We start from the raw sequence: 23,612 nt of genomic DNA on the forward strand, positions 1-23,612 counted from the left end.
GACGAATTCCCTCCAAAAATTATTGGAGGGAACTCGAGTAAATGTATATACGCCATAACTATTATATACCCTCGAGTTCCCTCCAAAATTATTGGAGGGAACTCATACAATCGTGCATCTGTACAAGGGAATAGGTTAGAATATACATATTATCTTCGGAGAAGAATTCACGCGTTTCATGGCATATTGATATTTCATTATTTCAGATCCCACCATTTAAAAACAATAACATAGGTATAGCATTTAAAATTTAATCAAAATCCTGTGATATTTGCTGAGAATTTAATGAAAATATCATTAAACAATAATGTTATACAAAATATAAATAAATAAATATATATATTTATATGAGTAGGTACTCTAATAAAAAAAAAAAAACCCATAAATATATTTCATTAATAAATTATGCATACCTTGTCAAAATTCTTAAATATTAATGTAATAAAATAATAAAAAACAAATAATAAAAATTCTACTAAAATATATATATAATATTCAATCACAATTATACATAATATTATACACGTGCATTATAGATACACGCGATGCCATTTCGTATATGAATGTTATTTATGTCAATGGATGAAATTAAAATATTTATCAAACAATATTTTTCTTAACATTTTTATTTGATATATTTTTTGTTTCTTTTTTAATTTAATATTTTTTTATAAGGTCATCTATAAAGAACTAAGAAGTTGTTTTTAATAAGGTAGCTTTAAATTGATAGAAACAAAATAATATAATAAAGAGGTACCTATCCACTAGAGGTGTACTTCGTCATGAGATATAACTTATATAAGTTATACTAAACGTATAAAATTTATAATACTATATTATAATATAACATATAAACTGCAAGTCACTTCAACACTGTATTTTTAACCACCTTTTAAGATTATTTAGAATAGTTTATAATTTTTAAATTCTAATGTATACCTATAGAGTACATTTTAATAATTGAAACGTAAGTATTTATAGAATGAGGCTTTTGAAATAAAGCGAAGGACTTTGGATTAAAATCTTTGATTCAGTTGTAACTGTTGTAAGATCAAATGGGCCTTAAGTAAGATATATAGTTTATACAGCATTGTGAAGTTTGAAAGGTAGTTTTATATAACTTGTGAAGTTAAGATCGAATGATAAAAGGCGGAGCCAGTCATTGAGTGAGCGTACTCTAATTTTTAAGTGAGGTCATATATAAGTAAGTTGTCGATCGCTATATTCATCCCAAAGTAGCATACGCATTAGACATTGGATAGGGATTGGTTATTGAGGAAGGTCTGCAGATATATACCCTCCTAGTGAGAAGAAATAGGTGTTATACTATTATTGTATTTTGTGAGAAATATAAAATAATAAATAGTAATTCTAAAACACTGCAATATATTCATCATAAACATTTTCATTATCGATAAAAAAATGCACTCATAACTAATAAACAAATAAACGACTATAAACTTTATGATTGTCCAGTTATTAATCGACGATTTGATAGACTTTTTGTAGATTTTTATCGCATTCTATTGGATGCACAGATTACTTATCAGAATTATCAATCATAAGCTTTTTTTTCATTATTTATGATTTTCATCAATTTTGCAGGTATTTATTTTTTTTACTGATTATACAAATAACTATAATGACGTTTCGATATGTATTACCAAATACATAATAATAATAAATAAATACAAATTTAAATAGTAACACGACCTTATCCAACTGGCATATATATATATATACACCAACATTTGGTATATTTAATGTACTACAGTACGTAGGTATATCTAATACTAATAATATATATATTATATACATGGGCGATGGTGGATTTACCTACCTACTCATTTATATATACATTCTTTATTTATTTTATAATAGATGTTTTCAGAATCTAATAATACAATATTTAAAAACTTCGAACAAGTAATGGGAAATTTAAAATAGCTGTATACATTGTATAAATGCATACAAAAGCAATAACACACGAAAAATCGTATACAGTAGAACCTCGATTATCCATGACTCGATTATCCGTGTTTGCGATTAACCGTGCCCATTCTTCCGAACATTTTTAAACATAATACTCGATATCGACAATCGTATTAATGACATTTTTGACGATAACTTCATATTTTAAGCCCTAATAACTTGTTGTAGGTATACAATATTATGGATGTAGGACGTATGTATAACATTATTGTATGTATACGTCCTCTTATGTATATTTCTAATTACAATTGAATCAAAATTTTTAAAATTTCATTATTATAAAAAGTCTCGATTAACCGTGATTTTCATTTATCCGTGTGACCCTCTCCCCATCATTACCCCGGATAATCGAGGTTCTACTGTATATATTTATACCGATATATATTGTCTATAATCGTACAACAATACACAAAACTTAATTTATTTAACACTTTCAAGGGGTTGTTTAGTTTTATATTATTAAAAACAATGCACCATCACGAAGTGTCATAAATATAATGTAATAATATTTATAATATGTATTTAATTTTATGAAAAATTCTGGGTATTTGTAAGTTTGTTAATAAATTAAAAGTGTACGAGCACGTAGCAATTATTTATTTATATATTTCCAACGAATATCTTTTTTTTTCTGAAATTTGCAAATATTGTATTTATTTAAAATACACTATATTATCATTATCATTTAATATTGTACCTAATAAAAATTATAAGTAATATATTTTACCTGTGCGACAGTGTGCAATGTTATTGATTTTATAGAATACACATAGCTAAAACAAAAAATACAATAAACAGAACAAAATTTAATTTACAAGATAATAATTATATTCGTTGTTTCAGTACTTTATTATGTTGATAAATCATGTGTGATATAATGACAATATATATACCCATCCATATATATATATATATATTAAAGGTTTAACGTGTATAGATGAGGCACCTATATATACAATTTGCAATAAAGTTGTCAATCGCGTAATTTTATATTATGTATAATATTTAATATACATTTACCATCGACTGCATTTTAACGTCGTTACATTATATATCTATACTTTATAAACTGGCGTCCGTACGTTTAACGCGTACGCATATCACTCGGTCACGCCCACTTTTCGACTGCAAATTACGTTTTTGAATTGTTCATCTTATATTGAAATACCATATATTACAACAACCATGTGTATATATTATTTATATTCATGCATTGTCCTGCATATGCAAAACATTACATTTTATTATATTACATGAAATTTAAAATATCTATTAGGTATATTATATTCCTATCTATACCTGTCGCATCCATCTACACAATTTGTAGTATATAATTTAATAAGCCTGTACCTACTGTTGTTATATATAGGCATCAAACAAAACATAATTCATATAGGTGTGTAATGCCAACATATATAATATAAGTATAGGCAAATGTTATATGCATAAACGGCGGTAATCCCAACTTTTCGCAAATACTCAACCTGAGAATTTATTCAAATTTATATATATAATATATAATATATAGTCTGCAATACGTATACCGTATATAGTGTGTGCACAAAATACGACGTACCTATATAATATAGTTATCGTATATAAATGATAACGATAAATGTCGGACTCGTCAAACGGTGACTGCAATATTTCTACTGCAGTAGCGCAGTCGAACTATTATAGTGCTGCTGCGAGAGCCACCACCGTGGGTGCAGCGAATACTGCACACGCTATACTCGGGGGTTGAGTTTTTTAATATTTATTTATTTTTTTGAAATTCTCGTCGTTGCATTTTTTTGTATACGTTAACCGATAGGTGTTGAGAGACACGAAAGGTTCTCGTAGTTATTTAATTCGCACACATATAGCCACAAGGTACTTATGTATATATACCCATATCAGTCACCTGCAACCTCTCTTCGCGTTTGCACATAAATATTTCGCACGGGGCGACAACAATACATGCGTGATTCGCGTTTATTATGTACGTCATTGTTATTTCGACGGTGCAAACACTTTTCCGTGTATCTTTCTAAAACATAAACAACCATATCATTGTCCTCCCGGTGTACATTGTATATACCACAAAAACAAACGGCGAACTGTTCGACGACGACATTTTAATTGATATAATAATAATGATATTGCTGATGCAGAATATTATAACGTTATATACAGACTATAGGTGAATGAGTGGAATGGACGAGTGAAGAAAAAAAAAAAACAAACAAAAATTTGCCTACAGGAGGAGATCGCGGCGAAAAGGACGTGAAAAAAATGTATTTCGTCGGCGGCGGTGCGGATTTCGCGAAAGACGTCCATTTTGTTAGTCGCGCGTGGCCGGTGACGTCACGATGCGCATTCACCAACCTACACAGGGCCCCAACGTTGGCCGCGCCACCGCTATCTTGGCGACGGCTGCACACACATACACACACACTCGCGCGCGCGCGCGCATGTACACTGTACACACACGTGTGTGTGTGCGCGCGCGCACAATAATATATATACCTAAATATATTATATTTTATAATACGTATATGATGGGACAGCAGTGCTGCCTCGTTTCGCACGTTATTATCGCGTGTGTGCGAGTTTAAAAAAAAAATCAACGATAAAAAAAAAATTAACAATACAATAACGGATCGGGCAGATACATAATATAATACACGTATATTATATTAAATATTATTTGATTATTTTCGTATAAAATGTATTTTGATGAAAACGAATAACTATACCTACACATCATAATATGAGTATTACGAATATAATGTTATAATATATATGTATTAAAATTTAAAATGTAAAAAAACAATATTGTTGCACAGGTATTTTGTATTAATTATATTTGGCGAACTGTAGAATCGGAGAAAAATTTACGCGGTCGCAAGCCGTCGGATAGGTTGGCGTGTATAATATAGAGGTACACATAGAGGTATACCTACCAGAAATTACCTACCTATATACCTATAGAAACGTGAAAAACGCTGAAATACGGGACCCGCTGCTGCGCCGAGGGGTGAATTATTGTTAGATATTAAATATTTCATGATGGGTAGGTGTAGGAGAGGCATTACAGTAGATATTATTAGGTGTATATATATATGTTCTGGTCGTCACCGTCGCCGCTGCTGACACAGACACACCGCACACGTCGGACTGCCGCCGCACGGCGTTGCAAAAACGATGCCATAAACTATAAAATCCATCGTACACGGCCGCAACGTGTGTATAATAATATGATATGTATTACGTGTGGACGGAAATTATCGGTCGGTATGCGACTCGTCTCGAAAGACGGCGACCCGCGCCATAGCAAAACTATATAAGTTCACCTATACAGAGCCCCCGGGCCCGCCGGACTCCTAAATCGTGCCCCTGGAGTCGTGAACCTTGCGCCAGCCGTTCGCGAAAAAAAGTACAATAATGAACGGAAAAAAAAAAAATTCCCCGAAAATATATAATAGTAATATTATATACGCGACGAGTGTTCCGAAAAAAAAATATTTACGGCACATATTATTATATAAGTATAACGTATATAGTGCGATTCTTGTTTTGCACGCGTGCGTTTAAAATAAATGCGGCTTGCGCACAAATTATTATTATACATTTAAACACTGGCAATGATCTATAGGTAACGTATCGATATGTACGACAAAACGCCGAAATAATATTTTCGAAATCGTTGCAAATATTATACACACATCACGAGACGATCAATATAATATGGGTATAGGTATGTATCTTTAAATATAGATATATAGGTATGATATGATAATATATCAATTGTCATTATCGCGATTTAATGGATGAATATTGTGATGTTAAAATGAACGGTAATGTATAGTGTAGTGTGTAGGTTAGTAATAATAACGTGAAATATAATAATTTTTTTATACCTGTTAATTGGTATATAATGCAAAAAAATATATTTGCCAACGAGAGAGAGAGAGAGTGAGAGAGAAAGAAACGATTTGGCGGTGACACGGACCAACCGCAATAATGTAGGTATGTATGTGCATATAGTATAAGCGTATATAATAATAATGTACCTAATACATTCGAAGTCGTTGTATAAAATCATTGTGAACGGTGTATTTTTCAAGGTTTCCAAACCGCAGGAAAACGGTATAACACTATATTGTTGCGGTCTACTGGTGCTGCTATCTGACGGTATATTGTAAGTTATGATCGAACCCGTTTTGCGGTACGTTTATTGCAATAAAATCGTAGATGTTACGGGTACATGGACACGTATGGCAGTGTATACCTACTGGAGTCGATTCATGAAATAGTGCATTTCCATCAACACGCATCCGCAGCATGACAAAATATGATGTTGCACGAGTTGACATGGAACTATATGACGTGTGTGTGTGCAGGTCATGACCCACGGGGCATCGACGCTCATTGAAATGAGCTTTTGGTGTATATTATTTTTATTAGGTATATACCGTACCTAAACGTATATTTTCTAAATGATCAAAAATAACAATATTATTGTTCTGATGTGATTAAATCAGTTGAACTTATTTTTATATTTTTTCTCATTTTTTCAGTATCTAGGTACCATGTGACATGTGTTATCATAACTTATATAAATATATATTATCTAATATTCGTATAGCACAACTTTGCCCGGTAAATAACGAACAGTATAAAATATAACGATATAAATATGTATCTCAGTTTTAACGAACGAGGTTCACTAATAAATAAGTGTCTATGAAATACTCCGCTTTTTTGATAAACTATAATTCGACTGAGATTGACAATCGCGAATGGCGAATTGGATATAACACTTGGTATGCGTATTTTTAACAGGGTTCAAACTACATACCTACTCTCAAAACTTTTCTTATATCTCTAAAAACAGTTTCTGAAATTTTTGTCGAAAGCAGTCAATAGTAGTTTTTAAGTATATACGCTACAAATTACAAACATTCATTTTATAAATACATATAAATTAAAAATATCTAATATTTCTGTAACCAATGATAACCCTTTATGGTACTATTGTATACAAATTTTGGGTAATGCTGCTCCAAGTAACATAAATAAAAATGCAATCGTTCCAATCCATCTACCTATATGTACTGTAACAAAATTTGTCAGGTATGTTAGTAATAAAACCTTATCTATTAAATATGTAAACTAATAGTCACATAAACTGCTTACCATAAATTCCTCATAAAATTTAGCTTTCATATTCACTCAAAATTCAAAATAAGTCAGTTTACTTCCCACCACATCCCAGACAACCCCACACACAGACTCAAACGAAAGTATGAAGAGATTTACTCTATTAAAATTATTCCTCTTCAATAACTGAAGTATAGATATAACTTTATTGGGAGCCCATTCCTACATCGTGCTATACTTCATATTATGTATACATCACCTTTATTACTAATACACTTATTGTTCTTAATTGTATAGTTGTAAATTTCGTTATTAAAATAATAATAAACAAAAACCAATGATAACCGTAAATATATAAAAAAAATATATTCGATTTTTGTGACGCAAAACAAAATTTAACTAATTTAAGTCGAAAAACAAAACTGTAAACACTTTCAGAGTCTCCAATAATATAATATGTGAAAAATTACATTAGCAAGCACTATAACAAACGAACAATCATTTTTACATATATTAAAAGTAATAATAATTTATAATAAATATATAAGTGATATGCATCAAAATTAATTGTGTACCAATTAGGATTTTGTAAGATCTACTGCAGTTTTAACTTCTGTACACAATATATTTGATAAAAAAATACAATAATTATAAACTGTTTGAATCCAGCGGTATCTAGTCCCTAAGGGTCCGGAAGCGATGGAGTTTTGGGAGTACAAACCCTCTCGCCACCATTGGCACCATTGTTCATTTTTTATGAGTATAAATTATTTTACCATACAAATTTTTGTGTATAGGTATATAAAAAAATATATATAGTTACCTACATATGTATACACCTGCACAATAATATAATATTATGTATTTATATATTTTAGAATAGTATGGAATGTTACTGTTAATAACCTTTTCTGCCTGAACCTCTCCCTCTGCTACGCCAGTACGCCACACCTTTACGAAATCCTGCAGTGCACGTGCCTGTCCCATTATTATTTCTTTCGTTTTTGAAAATAAAATTCAAAAATTAATAATAAGCTATTATTAATAATAGCAAATAATTATACTTCATATTATGAAGTTGAAATACATCGCTACACATAATTGATAAAATTCTTTAGAACTCTGCGGGAAATCGAATTTAATCTTACCATTAAACATTTGTTTCAATAACTTTCATCTGTTAAAATAAACTATAATATAGTATGGGTCTGCATTTATATGTAATATACCGATTATTGATACAATTAGTCACCTATAAAGTATATGTATGATATATTATATTATATCATAACATTCAGACATCGAGGAATGCAAATTAAATCATTTTTTCACAATTATTTGTTGAACAATAAAAATAATAGGTATATAGCGTTGATTACAGGTCAGTAATGAATTAATGTTTTAAAATTTACAAGTAATTCAAATTTGTATAGTTAGGTTATATTTATACACTGAAATTTTTATCAACTGATGTTGTGAAAGGTATTATATTTAATCTAATATTTGGAAATAATTCAAAGAAATTTGTTTTTTGTAAAAAGAAGTTTCACAAATTTTGACATTGTTCTTAATATATATGCTACTATTTCAAGATTAAATTGTATTGCAATAAAAAGCCAAAACTGAATTTAGAAATATAAAATTATAAATACAGTACAATTAATAGTAAGAAATACACTGTCTGTACTAGGAGATGTAGATACATTAATGGGCGTCTGAGCGTCCTCCTAAAATTAAACGATATAGTTTTTGCGTAATCCATAACCACACATGTTATATTTTATTGAAAATTAATTAAACTATACGATTATGTATCAAAAACGAATTAAAATTTTGTAATTTAGTTAATTAGATTGTTTACTAGATAATATTATTAATTAAACATTTTTTTTTCTCTAACCATTTGTAGAATAATACACAATTTTAAAATTTAAATTTAATTTTTTTTTTTTTTTGTAGTGATGTTCATTAAGTACGTTGGCTCCTGTGTCTATTTCAGTATAATTCCTCCACAATCCACAGGACAAACGCAATTTAATATAATTAAACCTTTACCATTTTGTTCATATGGGCGCTTGCTTGCACTAATGAGTCACAACGTATAATAATGCTAAAATAGGTAGGTATATGCGTTAATAATAAAAACAACAACAATAATAATTATATTATAAAAACGTATATCTTTTGATTTTTTGCACAACATAACAATGGTCACGTGCCCTAGGTCGTGGACAACGGTAACGGTGAACCCTCTCCAGTAGACATGCAATATATTATGTATATTACACCAAAAAGTGGAAAAATCAATTGCTCAGTCTTTCCTGTACGGAAACCCTTCCAGTCACCCGCGTATTTAATTGTTCTGGCCGATTTTAGAGGAACTACCGCTACATTATATTATATAACATATTGTAATAAATATGAAGTATTTTATATGTGGTGATATTGAGGTTGATGCCTTGATAGAATTATCGGGAGCAATGTTATTATTTCAAAATCTTTCAAAAAATACTTTTTACACACTCAACTCTGCTATATCGCTATATCATCCCAGAAACGCATACGCCACCGTATAGTACCTTCAATGTAATATGTATAGACATAAGTACATGCTATTGTAATAGATATTTTCAGTTGACTGTACTTTACCTACATACTGACAACGATTATATTAAAGATTTTGTTTTGCATTAACTCAACCATCGTATGTTTATATTGATAAATACGTTATTACTTATTACAGTTATACAGGCGTAAAGTTGGTGAATTCGATAAATTAACATGATATAGGTCGACGAAGTATTACACGTTTCGTCTTCTACTATATTATAGTTATTATTATAGATATTTAAAGGATTAGATTAAGGTTAACAACAGATTTTTCATTAATTTCAACTTTCCTAACCATCAGAATAATAAGAATTTATGATATAGAAATATACATAAATAAATGATTAGTTATCATTTTATACAATTTTCCATAAAATCCCAATAAATTCTTATACAAATGTATAAGCTCCTATTTTTTTACGATTTACTTCTCCGATTAATGGTAAAATATAATACTACAACTTGTTTAGATTTTTATCCAAATACTCATGTACCTAAATATCCTAAATATACACATCTAAATACAAACTACAAACATTTTAAATTCATATTTGGTATAGGTGCATATATACAGCGGCTATTATATAGGTATATACAAATGATGCAATTTAGTATGCTATGCTAATTATTTTAAAAATAAGGACTACACATTTTATTTCAATCATCTAATTATAAAATTATTTGTTAATATATGTGTATAAGATCAATTGTTTTGGATAGTAAGACGTAAGGTGTATAATTAAAATTTTAATGTATACGTTGCTTTGACATTTAAATGGGAATATGATTTTTTTAAAGTCCTGCTTATATTATATAAGTACACGTATACGTGAGGTAAGTATGTATATATGCCCATATTGTTTTAGAATATAAATACAACTAATACCTAGGCATACCATTTTATTTCTAGAAGAAAATTTTATTATCCCGTTACAGTTATGAATTTATAGTTATTTAGGTTTGTTATTTAAAGACTCTCCGATAAATTATGATATTTATTTAAGTGGTATAAATATAACTAAAAATAATATATACTATAACTCATTTTCAACGACTTGAACTATATAAAGTATAGAAAATAGACTTTAGACTGGTTATTGGTATATAATATGAATTGATGGAGTGTGTGGTTTTTCATATTACAATATTACAGTCCAGTTTTTATAATTCAATATAACCTATATAAATGTAAGTATTTCCTTTAAACAGCATTTCAGAAATCATTAAATGATTTAATAAACAAACTGCATTTAATATTATAGCATTATACAATACACGGTGATTCATCAAGCATGCTTACTACCTTTAATCACACATTCTTTAATAATGAATTTATTTAGATCCTGATTCCTTTAATTTTTAAGTATATTTAAAAATCATATTTTCAAAATATTCAGATTTTTATGTTGTTTAAAAAGTATGCTATTGGTGATGCAAATTTCATTTTTTTTTTTAAGTTGAACCAAATTTTTTTATATTACTAGACATTTTTAAACAAATGATTTTTCATGTTATTATTATTTAAATCAAATTTGAAGTATAGCAGTTTCAGAGTTATTAATGTATAATTTATACTAAAGATAAAAATTCTTAAGAATATTTTTACAAAGATATAAAATAAATGTAAATTACATACTTTGAAGTTTAAAACTTGATTAATATGTTGCTTTGTTGTTATATAATATTCTTAATTTATGTATTTATAACTTTTTTCTTAATAACTTCATATTTTTTTTTTTTTTTTGTTAATTATGCACTTGTTAATCTTACGTTACACTATAAAATGTATAAAAGGACTCAATTTGTATATATTCTAAAATAAAATAAAATATTTAATAACTATTACTATAATATTTAAATTACCATAGTCGATATAACCCCAATAATACATATTTTTCAAACCTATTATTATGTGAGCCAAAAATATGTTTAAAACTATTAGCATTCGAATTTTGATTTAGATACATAATAATTCTGAAAAAGGTCAACTATGCTCAAAATTATTAAAAGAAAAAACGACAATTCACATTTAAAAAATATATTATGATCGCCACGAGCCATATCATTTAGGTGTAAAAAATTAAAGCAACAAAAATTATGAACCTTTAAATATATACACTTCTCGAAAATTCCAAAAATTTGAATTTAAATAAATTTGTTATTGAAAGAAAAGTGGGAATGAGAAAATACTGAATATACTATGTGAGAATATTTGGTGAATCAACCTGTATACCTATTATTATCAATGATTAACGACGAAACAGTATTGGACTTACAGACAACGCATATAATAGCAAGCATCGATGAATATAAATATACCTATATAATATATACATGCAATATAATATGTTCATCGCTGTGAATTTTTTTCTTTCAGTTTTTGACATTTTATCAACTATAGAGATAGGTTACAGTAGTGAGTTATTAAAGTAAACATATTATATAGTTAAAATAGTGACGTATGATATATTATACTGTGTATACATATACTTTTATATATACATATACTAACAAATCACACAATCGATGTTCGCTATTCAATGAATGAGAGTTCAAAGTATAAAACGTTAATGATCTTGTTGATCTAAACACTAACATTTAAAGTAGTTATTTATGTGGTGATATTTACTGTCATTGATACAATTTAATGGAATTTAAAGAATTGTAAGTATTTGACTTGTCGGAGGAGATTATACCATTATATATCACTGCTATCACACCCATTTCAGTCTATCTTATTATTCTTGTTAGCTATTATAATGTATATCCATGGTACTATATCAACTATTTTATTTAAATAAGGATATTATGGTTTGGTTAATGTGTGTATATTAAATTTCATATAAACACAGTACTTCATTACAAATATTTAGATAATCAATGTCAAATTAATGAATTCCAAATTATTGTGTCTTTGGTATTCTTTTTATACATAATAAATTAAAACATTATTCCTATCATTTATAAATTATGAATTATAATTAAAGTTATTACTGATGTACAACCTGCAATTAGATAATATATGATAAATATTATTTATACATATACATACATATCATAATTTATATTATTTGAATACAATTATTTGCTAGTATGTATTATATATTTTGTGATAATGTCATTAATTAATTTTTTATCACGGCTGAATATATTTCAAACATTTAATACACTAATAATGAATATTAGTTCTATTTTATTGTTAAAATGTAAGAGTATAATTATTAATGTTTGCCTAAAACATATATATTAATAAAAAATGTTCCCAATATATGTTATATGTGTGTGTGTGTAAATTCTGCAGTATTGACTATTGGTATCCAATAATGGAAATCACACGAATAAATATAATTGTGATTTGTATTAACTTAAAATTAATAAATATGTTAAGTACGTTTTAAAAGAAATAACTTTAAACTATGAGTTTTCATTTCTACATACCTACTTCTATTCTCTACCACCACAGTGGTCTAGGTTATGGCGTGGATTTAGTGAGGGAGGAGCGATCAACCATTGGCTGTGTTTTATTATAATCGATTGATGATTTTATATTATCATATATATTATTTGTATTATCTTCAATGAAATGAAATTAATAATATTTATGACTGTTGTCCAAATTAAAAAAAATATATAATTTCGATCCACTTCAGTTCACTTATTATTTTAATATATGCCACATGCACATCAGCCATTATTATTAATATTAAAATAAAGAACCGAAAAATTTCAGATAAATTAATAATATTCATTAAATTTTTTGAATTTTTATTAATTATATATTATACAACAATAAAAGTTAACAAAATATAAAATTACTTTTCATGTACATTTTACTGCCTTTTTCAGTTGTATTGTACATTTATATACACTTACTATTTAAAATATTAAATAAATTTATTCCATTTACTTGATATAATGTAAGAGTTTATTTTATAAAATACTATACTTATATAGTGCATATATATAGTATATATATATACAGCTTATTGTATTACTTTTTTAATTACTAAGAATGATAAACATGATAAAAATGTATGCTTGCTTACGGTTTTTCACTGTTTTTGTAAGATTATTTTTGGCATATTACTCAAATTTTTCGGAATATTGACCAGTTATGGACTTTGGTTATCGTTTACGATAAAAGAGTTGTACACGAATCTTTTTGAGTATCACTGCTATTCCAAATAAATGTTCTCTAAAAATAATATAAAACATAAATTATTGAAGTGCCATTAACTCTATATCTTGATCAGAATTTAATAAATAATAATAATATGTATGATTATAAAATAACTAAATTAAAATGATGTTATAGGATTTAAAATTATTGTTAAACTATAATTAAAATATAGTTAAACTATGTTATATAATAATACACGTTTTCATCACTAAAAAATTGATGTCTATTCAAATGTATATTAGTTTAATTAACAACAAATTATGATAATACATTTCACGATGTATTTTACACCTTTAATATTCTCACTAGTAATTTATTGAAATTTAAGTATATTAAAATTAGACGACCATCAAAATTGGCATTCAATAAACTTTTATATGTAGATACCATACGAGTATTTTGCGAAGAATTTGTTTACTATTTTATGATAATAAATGGTCAAAATGTAATGGAAAAGGGCTGTATAAAATTTAAATAGTAGTATAACTTGTATAAACTATTCGAATCACCCATGTATTATATTAAGATAAATCTATGTTTATTAATTGAAAATAAATAAATATTCATAAAACACTGAATACTATTAGTAAATATTATTTTTAAAATATTTAAGTACATACTACGCATTATTATATACATAAGTATATAACACATAATATACATAGGTTTCCAAGGGCAACTAAAGTAGATTTTTTATTTTCTCGCTTTAATGTATGGTTTATTTTTAGTTATAGCACCAAAATAGTTTATGAACCCACTCGCAATATAAGCCTACCATCACACTGTATGACGGTCCTACAATACATCTCTTGTACTAAATTTCAACCATATAGACTTTGCAGAAAAAATGTTAACGAGCTCTCTTTTTAAACCAGAAAATAATACTAACTAAAACGAAATTATTTTTTCAACGATTTATAATTCTAAAATAAATAAACAAATTGAATACACTGCATATATTATAAATTATAATGCGCGCACAACATCACTGTGAGGTCGATATAAATGATTATAATAACCATATATATATAACTACGCAAATAAATGTTGAGTAGAAAACACAACTAGATTGTTAAATTTTGGATATATAACATTTATATTTTTTTTTATTTGTTAAAACGGTATAATTTTATTATATTTTATGTTAAAACTTAAATTCCAATAGACCCTTTGACATATAATATACGAATGTGTTATTAAACATTCTCTGAGATGGATGGAAAAGATTTTATATAAAACAAAATAAAAATTTTATCACACTAATAATTCGTTATTATATAGGGACAGGTTAATTAAGACGTTAAAATGAGAATTTATAACGTTTAATAAGTTTCCATTAATTTACCTGTTATAGCTCAATTAATAAAATTGATTTTTTATTTTAATATAAATAATACATGTTTTTGAATAATTCAATACAAATAATTGTTAAAAAATGTTAAATAAAATCTGCTGCGCTATATATATGATTTTAATAAATTTATATAAGTATTAACCAAAATAATTGCACAGCATTATGATTTATGAAGTGCAAATTTTGTAATCAATTGTTAATATTTTGCATTAAATACAAAGTTGGTCATATTTTTATTTCATAAAACTTAATAGGGTACGCATAAAACTAAAGCAATTAATAATTATAACAATCGATTTTAAATCTACGTTATAATTTTTAAACAACAATTTTTGGTAAGAAAAAGGTTTCATTATTTTTCACAATTTTGAAAAAAACTTAAATTTGTTTATGCAAAAAAATAACTGTAGTAAAATTTAGATCAATTATAAAAATATTTTAGAAGTTTATTTTTCATTTATTAAAAATATAGGTAATGAAAAAAATCTACTATCTGTATATAAATAAAATACAATAAGTAATTGTGTTGACATTTAAATTTTAGAAGTTACCAAATCTTAATATGAATCAATAATACCGGGTATCTCTTAAATCTTAAATACAAATCAGGTTTTTTAGTAAAATCTGCTGTCTGGTTCGATATATAGACTTTCGAATAGAAGAAATATCCCTTGTCTGAATCTAAATTGTTGATATTTAGTCAATACCACAAATATAGGTTTTATGAGATTCGTGTACCCGTTTATAATAAAATCATAAACAAAAGCTTATTTTACACTATTGTTACTTTATAATTTTATGACACATACTAGTCAGCTCAGTAACTGAACTCGTTTTTGCTATACCAAATAATTTTAATTTTTAACGTTATATTTCTAATCAAAAAAACAGTACTAAATATTAGAAATAAAATGAATAAAATATTTATTAAAATGAACGGGCAATAATATTAAAATATTAAAAGAAGTTAAGATAACTAAATGAAATTTGTAAGATCTTTCATGCTTACGCTAGTTACGTATCATCCACAGGTGCTCCTTGGTTTGTCAGCAATCAGTCCCTTCATAATGACCTAAAAATCCAAACTCTTTCTGACTTAACCTATCAATCTTACAAAAAACCACACACAGCCACAACTAATCATCAAAATCCACTTATCTCCAATCTCAGTTCTATAACTAACCCTATCAATCCACTACGTCGATTAAAACGACGCTGGCCTAGAGATCTACTAAACATTTAACCATGATGAATAATGTAAATTGAAGTGCGGTGTCACCGGACGCCCCCCTTCTCTCAAGTCCACATGTATTTTTATTTTCTCCTATAAGTCTTCAAAATTTACTTATTGTATAAACTATGTACACACATTGTAAATATTCATTTAAAAAAAAAAAGATCTTTTATGGTTTCATAAGTGACTTTTTATTTAAACCCTTAGCTCTATTAATTTCGTTATTTTTAATTAACCTTTTGGATTTAATTGTTGATTCTCAAATTTACTCTTTTAATGTTTATAAATGTTGCCATTTTGGGACCACAATTTTTTCGAGACGCTGTATACCATACCACTTCCAAAGTTATTAGTTGCGTCACTCTATTTGACGAATTTACATTGAATGAATTAAATATTTTAGTAGAACATCAAGACCATGTCTTAATTTGATACAATATTCAAATTTCCCAATTTCGAGAAGTATGTTTTTATTCAAACTATTTTTACTCAAAAGATTATGAAAATGACTATTTTATTCAAGTAAGAAACTTCACGGAAACGGTAATCAAACTATTCATTTTTGACGCAAATCGGATCATTTTTGACGACATTTATATGCTTAGGGTTGAAATTTTATATTATAATATAAACCTATAAATTGTTATACTATAACATATGTCACTGTAAAAATTATGTACAAATGTTGAAAAAACGTTTTGTGCATCACGAGGACAAATTGCTAGCGACCTTCCCCGAAACGGCAGAGAACATCATCAACGTGGCACGTGATAATATAATATTATATGTTATAAATAAATATTGTAATAATAATATGCAGCCGCAGAAACATAAGCCATGACACGACTTGTTTTAATTTTCTGCGTTATCTGCAGATTCTTCAAGGTTGTGCTGCATGCGCGCTCCGTCAGTTCGTGGCAGTTCAATATTATTATTATTATTATTATAACGCGTATACGTCTATGATATACACAATATTATATGTATCATTAATATTATAAATTATAATATAATAGTGTTTCCCGGAACGGCCGGAACTATAAAAATCATGGGTATGTCAGTGCGGCCGTTATCACGACAACGGAAATGACGTCATGTTCGAATAACTCCCGCGGGGGCCAAAAGGCCGCACACATTGTACCACCGCCGTCGTTCAGGTCGTCGAAATATTATATAAAACATATTATAATAATAATATAACAACTTTAAAAAAAATATATTAGGTATACGATTTGTACTTATTCTTTACGATAATAATAAAATTAAACTAAGCTATAGCTATCCCTTTCCCCAAAACCAATAGAAATTAGAAATATGATGATAAAACGATGCTATATATAGGTATTTTAATATTTTTAATACACTTTAATAGTTTTATATTAATCTTTCCTATATTTGCATAATACGTCTATCTAATAAAGGTATGCATAAAAAACCTGATGAAATTTACAATTTATTGTTATAGATAAATACATTTTTGACGACCACTAACACTGAAGGTGCAGTAACCTACGTAGAACGTTCTCAGATCTTAAAAAATTGTGCTAAGTGATATTAAATTTCAAAAATTTGATTTTTAGTGGTTTTTAATAGAAAGTTTCCGAAATGATAGTATGACATATTTGATAAACTATATACAGAACAGTGTATTAAAAGATATAATTTAAATATTTCAGAAATTTTATTTTAAACTAAATTTCAAATCTCTTTTGTTTGTTCGGTTTGGTACATTGTAGTCAAAGTGTGCAAATGTAATCGGTTAACTATTAGATTCACCGTATTAAGAATGAACGAGAGCTGTATTACACATTAAAACATTACCGTTACAGTCTACAGAGAAAACTTTGTAACCCGGCTTGTCATAGACGGGCGTTTGTTTTCTATGATAGTTAAACGGATTATGCACTTTAAAAGATTGAATTTACGGACATTTCAACCCTGGAAAATATTAAAAGAAGATAGAATATTTAGTAACAGTGAGGTTATATATTTCTCAAAGGACGTTTTGGGCACCTGGCGTATATTGATTATAGGAGGTTTGATTTGCGATTTTTAAAGTATAATTTGTATTAATTTTTTAAAAATAATTATATACATTAAATAGTTTTGGAATCAAATCGATTTTTATTTTACGAAAATGATTATAATGCAAGTAATTATTTATTACACGGCTTATATCTTCCGGGGTAAAATATCCTATCTAATTATTTCCCGGGGAAGAACGTCCTATAGATTTGGTATCTATATGGTATGGGGAAAACGTCGACAGGAAAATCGCTTGCACCTCCTTCGCAACTAACTGCAAAAGATGTGATGTATATTATGATATATTATTATATAGACGTTGTAGACACAAAATATTAGCCAGGTCATATATTATTATTATGATGTAAACGAAAACCCACCTTCTCACGCTGAAACCAAAATAACGTCAACGGACGTTCTAAATAGCTAGACTCGCGAAAAACGGTTCCGACGATAATATGGTTGTAAAACTTTGGCGGGTTCGAGCGGTGGCGCAGCACATCCATTCAAATTGTCCTGAACACCTGACGCGCACGTCGTAGACATCTCTAAAATGTGTATCGTATATACTTCGGCGGTGGTTTGCATGTAATAACCTACTCGTAAGACGTACACACGCTGTTTATTACGATGTGGTATAATATATGCACATCAATAGAGAGAATATTACGTTACGCGCAGCATGCAGTATGAAAATGTTTACATCATTAGGATGGCTGCAACGGCAGCGTGGACATTATACACGCGCCAAACCTCGTGTACGCCGAGAACCAGCTCTGTTCCCGCGCGGCGGCAGATGGTATATATATATTATTATGCACGCACGTGTGTGCATATGTGTGTACGCGTTACCTGCGAGTGGTGGTAGAGCTGCAGTGTCAAGGTGGTAATATTTTAGGTTGCACCTTGTGAGATGATGATAATAACGTGACGTGCGCCTCCGACTGCTGTTGCGATGCAGCCGTGCTGCAGTCTTCGCGGGGTGACACGACGGGGCCGCGCAGAAGAAAACGCCGGGAAGAGACCTCGCGCGGGATCTCGGGGGGTGTGTGTGTCTGATGGGGGGGAGAGGAGGAAGGGGGCTAAGAGTGAATGAGATGAAAAAAAATATTACGCGTTTAACAATAATAATAAACTTAGGTACCTATATACTTATAGACATATCGGTTGTATATGTATAATAATATTATATGTATGCTTGTGTGTATGTGTGTAAAAAGCAGCTGCCGAGCGCGCTTGCTGCCGCGTCTCACAATATAATATATAATATTATATAATACATATAATAAGACGAACGGGCGGGCAGCTGTCCTCCGGACCTTTTTTTTTTTTTTTGTATTCTTTCTTATAAACGTCATGAACTCTGCACGCGCGCCCGTCGCCAACACTTATTACATACATTATACCTATATACATATACCGGTAGTGGCGGCTTACACGCTGCACGTACATAGATGAATATATATATATATAGGTATGCGCGCGAGAGAGTATAATATATAATATAATAATAATATAATTATTCGTATTTATATACATATATAATACATGTACACGTGGCTCGTGTATGCCCGCGTTTTCTCGTAATATTTACGTATAAGGTATAGTGCCGGGCGGCGCCCTCCTTGTACATCCGCGCGCAGCTGTCGTCTTTTTCGGGTTATTTTTTCCTTCCTTCCTTGCCGCGATGACGACCGGAGAGAAAAGAGCGCGCGAAAGAGACCGCCGCGGCTCGGCAGCGCGTGCCCCGAGAATACATATCATTATTATTATTATTATTATTATTACTATGATATTATATTATTACGTATTTAATGAATACAAGGAGAACCGGAACACCTCTGTATATATAGGTAGGTACGCAAACGCCGTTACTGCTAAGGGCAGACCGGCGAGCCGCCGTCGCCGCCGCCAGGTGCATTCCGCCGCGAGTTCGCGCCGAGTGTATTTTTTTCTCGTCCACGTTTCCCCGAGGGTTCACGATTTTCTTTCTCTCTCTAGACTGGTCGCGTCCTGTCACACGAGCGACTTTTTACACTCGATATGTTTCCATAGAAATTCGATGTCAGAACATAACCGACACCCCTATGTTCGTATGTATTTTATTTTTAAATAATCACATGCGCTCCAATTGTATTTTTTTATACGCTTAATATATCTTATAATCGACTAAATTGGTATACTATTGTATCATATATTTACGGAAGCACACATTATAGGCCTATAAGAGCTTATATATAAGCAGATCTTGGTAGACATGCGATGACAAGACATTGAGGATATTTGGCGGAAATACACTGCAGAACTCTTAATTTCCTATGAAATACCCTAAATTGAATATCATTAATACAAAATCATAGAGATTGAACGAAATGATATTATATTTTTTTTAGCATTTTTCATCAAAAAAATTACTATAAGAGATATAAAGAAAAGTATAATAAGAGACTTTATAATACATTGTTAAAGCTTTTTTATTTATGAGAAAATTTGTCAAATTAACTAAAATTGATAAAAGAAAACTAAATCATGACCAACATTTGATATATATACGAAAATAAAAGATATGTTTTAAAAGAGCAAACATTTTTCAAAAATTATTTTTTGTATAAAAATTTTTATTATAATAAGGCATTTTGTGAAAACGTTAAGTATCTACGGTTATTTCTTTTGAATTACAATAGATAAAAAAATACATATAACCCAATACCGTTCATTTTCTTATTTACTGTTGTTTTTCGTTAGTTTTTCTCAATTATTTAGAAAAGTTCTGTTATTCCCAATATTTGACCCCTTTTGACCTTTCTCTTCGAAAAAAATGTACAAATTGTTTTAATTAATTATAAGAAATGTGAATCGTGAGTTTGTCCAATTTTTTCCACTTAATTTATAAAATACGATCCTATTTTTTTATAGTATCACATATAAGTAATAGGTACTCGTAATAGTACTCACTTAAATTAGTCTTCAGTCCATGTTACTCAAGCAAATGCAAAATTACTATTTAATTATCCGATTGAACGTGAGATTTAAAAATTAATAAAAACCTGTGTATATAACTAAAAATTTTGGAGAAAGCGTATCAAATTCATTTAGGTAATTCATAATTATTATACGTTTGGCAGACTGTAATTCAATTTAAACATTTCACTTTTTGATTTTAGTTCACCACTGGAAGTCTCGTAGTATTAACATATATCTACATCGGTATTCGGTACTTAAAGAAACTCTACACTCTTTTTCTACAGAACACAATGACGTGAAACATACGTTCTATATAAAAATAAATAATAATAAAATATATATGTATTAACTTATAGTGGAGATGTATAGAGATACATAGATAATATATGTGATACTGTATTTTGCAATGATGTGTTATTGTCAGCTTAACATTTTTAGGAACTATACAAAAAATTTGTAGAGCACTCCTTTAGATTATAAATTGAGCACCAATTGTACTTTGGAGAGGTCGTATTTAAATATTCACTTATTCTCATCAGTGTTATATATCGTAAAACCATGAAAAATTACAATGATATTGAAAAGGGATAGATATTAAAGATATATATATATAAAATACAGTATATCGACTACTAATTTTACTACTAACTATATTTATATCATACCAAAATAGGTATATAAGTACAATTAAACACTTAAAACTGTTCACTTTTTTTTTTTTAATTTTATGTCGGGTTTCACGCATGTTTAAGTAGTTAACGAAAAAATAATTCATAAAACTTAAAATATATAATTAAGGTTTGTCGGAATGAAGTTTCGTGTATTTGGTATCATTGTATAAATTACATCAGTATTATAGGTACTAAATAGTTTATATTAGTTTCTATATTACGTATTATACGCATAATGCACAAATGCCATTACAAATATATGTCTTACATTTTAAAAATTGAATTCAAAGTCCAAGAAAATATTATATTAATTAAACTGTTCATAAATTGTATGTTTAATATTAATACATTTGACACACTACACATAAAATGAAATCAATAGATGTAAAAAAAATTAATTAGCATGCGTATCATAAAATTAAAAATTATATATTTGAAATTGAGAATAAATGATTTAGTTTTGATGATCTTCGACGTGCGATTAATATATATTAGCATTTATCATTTTTTTTTTCTTAGAACGAATTTAATATAACATACAAACAATTTATCAAATCAATTTCAAAATACTTAAATAAATTGTGATTCAGTGTGATTTGAGCTACATACAAAAAAGTTTTATTATTAATTATAATAATAAGTAATAACTAATATTATGTATATATAATATACATGTATTTATTATGCACAACTACACTAGTATATATTATAATCTAACAACAGAATAATAAATAACTTATAGAGTCCATCTCTTATACATTATTATTATTATTATTATTATTATTTAATCGTTCAAATATTATATTATATTATTAAAGATGCGGCGTTAACGCTCCCGTGGAGAGATGCAATAACAGAGCACATAATATAAGCTCCTAAAATATAACATTTATACACCTGTATGCTTGAACTAAGACTAAAATGAACAACGTTGATTGGAATTATTACAGTCTTAAATCCAAGTAAAATCAAATTAATTTACGCGCGTGTATACTTGCAGCATTTCTTTATATCATATATATATCTTAAGTGTTTAAGGTTTAACATGTTCGTTGAGCGGAAAAATGCGAAATTATACAGGTATTAAATAGTTAAGTACACAAATAGCGTAATAGAAATAAGCGCAAAAGCTAAATAGGTACTTACACAGTTACAGATGATAGTTTCAAAGATAAAAATCAATAATCTTGAAAAGTATCAATATATTTGAAAATATTTTTACTTTTTAAATACATTAGTAAACATTTTTATAAATTCACACTTTGAAGAAAAATATTCTTCTAAGTATTGAATCATAGAAAGCTTAAATGACTGGAATATCTATAGATAATTACAGATAAGTGTATTAAAATGTTGCATGGTACCTTCTTCACTCTATTTATAACTCATCTAAACTTTTAATATTTATAAGTCATTATTAATTTAATCGTCATTCAA

At 28.3% G+C, this 23,612-nt stretch overlaps 1 protein-coding gene across 3 annotated transcripts in view; it reads right to left on the reverse strand.

The window, feature by feature from the left end:
* LOC112597918 (zinc transporter ZIP11) overlaps window positions 1–23,612 on the reverse strand; it is an 88,953-nt gene that overhangs the window by 16,549 nt on the left and 48,792 nt on the right. The window contains exon 8 of one of the 3 annotated variants that reach the window (XR_003114868.1): window positions 13,794–13,942. The exons of 1 other annotated variant lie outside the window; for it this stretch is intronic. The gene's annotated coding sequence lies outside the window, so the exon portion shown is untranslated. Of the gene's footprint in view, window positions 1–13,737; window positions 13,943–23,612 lie in introns of those variants that run through there. One more of the 3 variants, XM_025344154.1, reaches the window with a different exon arrangement.

The sequence above is a fragment of the Melanaphis sacchari genome, unplaced genomic scaffold, assembly GCF_002803265.2.
Source record: "Melanaphis sacchari strain LSU unplaced genomic scaffold, SCAv2.0 Contig44_pilon_pilon, whole genome shotgun sequence".
NCBI lineage: Eukaryota > Metazoa > Arthropoda > Insecta > Hemiptera > Aphididae > Melanaphis > Melanaphis sacchari.